General features: G+C 40.3%; 1 long non-coding RNA gene across 1 annotated transcript; it reads right to left on the bottom strand.

Moving 5' to 3' along the window:
• Nucleotides 1-311: 311 nt before the first annotated feature.
• On the bottom strand, nucleotides 312-4,245 carry LOC140642986 (uncharacterized). The gene is made up of 2 exons (XR_012039369.1): nucleotides 4,176-4,245; nucleotides 312-479 (listed from the first exon to the last, which is right to left on the bottom strand). It is a non-coding gene; the product is annotated as an uncharacterized lncRNA (long non-coding RNA).
• Between the last annotated feature and the right edge of the window lie 714 nt (nucleotides 4,246-4,959).

Below are 4,959 nucleotides of genomic sequence, written 5' to 3' on the forward strand. Positions count from 1 at the left end.
CCCTACAGACATGCTCAAGCTTCTTCTATTCTATAGATGGAGGGTTTCTTCTTTTTCCTTTTCACCACAGCTGATTTAAAAAATGTGCTGGTGATACATTGTTTACCTGTCACCTGCTGCAGTCTGGCTTCTCCTACCACTGTCCCTGAAATTGGTAAGAATTACCGCATACCATCTACTGGCCACATCCTAAAATCCTCTTTTCTGTAATTGTTATAATTTATGTTTCTGCTGCCTGGGATTATTTTCACACTGATGTTTCTGACCTTCTTTCTTTCTACCAGTTGTATGATGATGGCTTCTCCTTCTCCTGCCATTTTCAATTGTTCTTGTTCAGTGTTTACTGTTAGTTCTTCTTTAATGGCTCTTTACACAATCCCATCACTTTTCTATAATATAGAGTATCTGTAAAAAGAGGGTGGTGTTGCTCGTAGGAATGTGAAATGGGATAGCCACTTTGGAAAATAGTCTGGCGGTTCCTAGAAAGGTAAAAAAAAAAAAAATAGAGTTAGCTTTTGAACCAGCCTGTCTATTCCTAGGTATATCTCCATACACCCAAGGGAAATAGAAAAACATGTGAACACACAAACTGAAATACAGATGTTCATAGCAACATGATTCCTAACAGTGGAAAGGTAGAAACTACACAAATGCCCATCAACTGATGAACGGATAAACAAAATGTGGTATATCAATACAACAGAGTATTATTCAGTCCTAAAGAGACATGAGGTATCAATATATACTACAGCATGAATAAACTTTGAAAACATGCTACAGCAAGAATGAAGTGAGTCACAAAAGACTACATAGTAATGATTCAAATTATGCAAAATGTCTAGCACTGAAAATTTAGTGTCTTAAAACAATAGCAGTTACCTATTTCTCACAATTCCACAGACTGACCACATGATTCTTCTGCCTTAGGTGGTCATGGCCCAGGGTACTTAGAGGACTGGAAGTTCTAAATGTTCTTGTTCACATGGCTAGAAGTCAGTGGTGCTCACTGCCTGAGTGCTTAGCTGGAAAAATCATCTAGGGGCTTCAGTTCTTATCCACATGGGCCTCTCCTTGTGGCCACTTGACCTTCCTCTTAATATGGCACCTGGGTTCCAAGAAAGAGCATTCTAAGTTGACAAACCTAGTGTGCAAGCACTTATCAAGCAGCCACTGTTGCATCATGCTTGCCAATTTCTTATTAGCCAAAGCTGTTCAAAGCCCAGGGTCAGTGTTAGAAAGGCTGACTTGAATGCTGAAGTCATGGTTTACTGAGGACTACCAAGGTAGCATGCTTCATAATGAGAAAAATGACTGATATTGAGCAAATTTTTAGAGAACCAATGAGAATTTTTCTTCCTCCCTGACCAGCTAATTAGTTTGGTACCTACTCTGTAGAATTCTTACAAGCTATAGAAGGTAAATGTATTTATAAATGTCAGACTAAATGTCTGGCCCTTATGTGTTAGAAATACTTTACAGAGGGAAGATTAAACCTGGCTTTAAGAAGATTATGGTCATTCCAGGGAAACAGGTATGCAAATATGCAACTACAAAACAGTGTGATGGTATAGTGAAAGTGCATATCTTCAGGGCAAAATGGGAGCCCAGAGGAGGGAGCTCCACAGTGTGCTTCAGGGAAAAGAGGAGGCATTTCTTAGCCAAACATGGGCAGGGGAAGAACCATCTAGGTAAAATGAAATAGCACATACCATCATTGGCAGTCTTTGCTAAAATTACATTTCAGTGCTCTGGTGTGTAAAGTGTGTGTGTGTGTGTGTGTGTGTGTGTGTGTGTGACAGAAAGAGAGAGACAGAGACAGAGACAGAGACAGAATTGTTGCTTAGAAGATACGATTGGACAGGTATGTGGAGACCAGATCAGAAAGGATCTCATGTTCCAGGCTAAACTGTTCCATGCCCCCGTGACCACCTGCTGCAGGATGGAGATCCATAAAAGACTTCATCAGAGAGGCAGGGAGATTGGATTTGTGCATTTTGCAGATTGACTAAATCTGCATCCTGCTGGGGTTTTCATTTGCTCTGTGCCATGCTTGACTCAGTACTTTCAGACATTCCCCTAACAATCTCCTCCACAAAACATGAGTGAGAAATGTAGATTTTCTCTTCATATGTACAACGTGGAGATTTCTACATCTCCACGGAAACGGAAGTTTTCATGTGGGAGACTGTGGTGGAAGTCACGTTTCAGGGTGGACAAAGTCTCCCTCCCGCAAATCCCCATTCTCTCCAGTCCATCCTTGACACCAGCAGGGTTCCTATCTCTCTCTGAACTCTTCCTCTGTAAAACCTTTCATTTTTCTAACCCTACATCTTTATTCAGGAATCACGCTCTCATCCCCTCCCATCTCTCCATCTCTTTCTATCTCATGGAATGTGATTCCCATGCTTCCTTTCCCATGACCTCACTCAGCAAACAAAGACCTGCCAATATCAATATCTTCAAACACCTTGAAAGGCATCAGGGAGTATTAATTACATAAATAAAACATCCGTGTGTATGTTTCTGATGCATCTTTAAAATCTCACTTTGGAAACAATATGTGAAATGGATTGATTGTGAACAGAGTAGGACTAAACACAGAGAGACCAATAAGGGATTATATTGACATAGGAGAAATACGTGGAAAGCCTGAGACAGGGGCCGTTTAAATGGAGGTAGGTCGGGCAGACAAGATAGCAATTAGAAGGTAGAATCAAGTGGGCTTAATCCAGCCCTTACATTCACTAAAGATAGCAACATTATTCCCTCGAGTAGAGTAGGATTTGTTAGGATTTGGGACTATTCACTGTGCCAGAGGTAGGAAGAGAAGTAACAGTGGATAGGAAATTAACTAAGATCTTATGGCGGTCCTCTCAACTTCCTGCATCAGCCATATTGGAAATATCAGGTATGACAGTATGTTATGAAACTGATTTTTGAAAATACCAGATCTCACACATCCAAATAGGCACTGGCCTCTAAGTCACCATGGGCAAGCGTCACTTACTCCAACAATGTGGCCATTGTTGAAGTCCATTCTGAACTCCTCTTTGGCATCTGCGTTTGGAACCAGGATATGAGACACCGAATAGTCTGGCCTCTTTACTTGATGGTGACTTTTTATTTTTCCTCTGGATAGCTTTAGCCACCTTGAACATCCAAGTTGCTTTCCAGACATTAAGCTGAAGCTTTTAGCTTAGGGAAATAAATTGAGACATGAGGATGGAAGAGCCTCAGCTGAGGCTCCTGGTTGGGAACACAACCACAGCCAACAGGCTCATCAGGAAGGGATGCAGAGCCATTCCTGCCTGCCTCTTCAATTCCAACTTCCTGAGCCCCACACATCATCAGAATGTAATTCAGCAACTTCTCCGGGTGTGACACTTCATTCCTGGGATGCAACAAGCAAAGGAGACTCAAAGAAAATGGAGAAGGACACAGAAGGCCGGAAATGAGCTTTCCTCAAAAGGTGGCCCTCCCTAGTTTTCAACAGAATGAGCCTGAAAACATATTTTCCCTTAATAAACTCATTACTCAACTCCAGAATCATTTGTACCAGCGGAAGGTAGGCATTTTAGAGCAGTCCAGGTTCAGGGGAAGACCAGGTATGCTCAGAGCTGAACAGACATTTATAATTGTTTAAAAATAAAAGACGAGAAAGTATCAAAACTCTATTAAGCTATTAATAAGGAAATGCATTTAATGCATGTGAAGTGAGTAGCACAGTGCCAAACAAAATTTGCTCTGTTAGTATTAAATAAGAGCTCAGGTAAATCATGGCCATTTGTTGTTGTTTTCTGTCTTTGTTTTTTAATGAAAAAACAGTACATAAACCACCACAGATCCTACTGCTTCCACATAGTTGCTAATATCAAATGATCAGTTGTATTTAGTCAACACACATGTAGATAGTACATAGATGTAGACAGTCCCAGATCCTATTGCAAGCAAGGTTCAAATGCTAATTCATTTAATCCTGAAATTAATCTTATGAGCTAGGTATTCTTATTTATATTCTCTGTTTAACAGATGAGAAAAGTGGGGGCCTAGAGATATTAAATAATTTGTCTAAGGTCACTCAGATAATAGTAAGAGTTGTGCTCTTAACCACCACAGTTCTTTGCCTTTTGAAATTCACCTTTGGGAGCCTTTTAATCTCTGGTACCACCACTCACCTTCTGCAATCCTTTTACACCCAGGGGTTTTCTATGGTAGACCGAGATGAGTTGGGCCTCTGAGTTCCCTAGATAGGACCAAAAAACATAGCTTATTAGAGCTGAAGATACCTCAGTGATCATTATTAGCCCAGGCATTGCCATACATTTTTTCTTTCACTAATCCTTGCTTTTAGAACACTTTTAGGATTGTAAACTAGTACAGAGAGTTTCTATGTACCCAACATCCAGTTCCCTCTATTTTCAACATCTTATATCAGTACAGTTCATATGACACAATGAATGAACCAATATTCATAAGTTAGTATGAATGAAAGTTCATTCTTTATTCATATTTCCTTACTTTTAACCTAATGTCACTTTTCTGTTCCAGGACCCCAACCAGGACACCACATGATGTTTCATAGTCAAATCTCCTTAGATTCCTCTTGACTGAGAGTTTCCATGCTCTTCTTGTTTTTGGTAACCTGATCAGTTTTGAAGAGTACTGGTCAGACACTTTGTAGAATGGCTTGCAGTATGGTGAAATGTGATGTTTTTCTCAGATTCAACTGGTGCTATATGCTTTGGGGAAGAAGATCACAGAAGTAAAGTGCCATTCCCATCACATCATGTCAAGGGTACTTACTATCAACATAACTCATCACCGTAATGTCGGCCTTGATCCGCTGGTTGATAATCCCAAAACACGTGTTATATCTAAGTTCTGATGCTGACTTTGACTCTTCAAGCTATGTTTTTCCTTGCCTTTTAACTTGACTTGTAGTTTTTTTTCAGGGAGCTG

Source organism: Canis lupus, chromosome 11, assembly GCF_048164855.1.
Source record: "Canis lupus baileyi chromosome 11, mCanLup2.hap1, whole genome shotgun sequence".
Classification (NCBI taxonomy): Eukaryota; Metazoa; Chordata; class Mammalia; order Carnivora; family Canidae; genus Canis; species Canis lupus.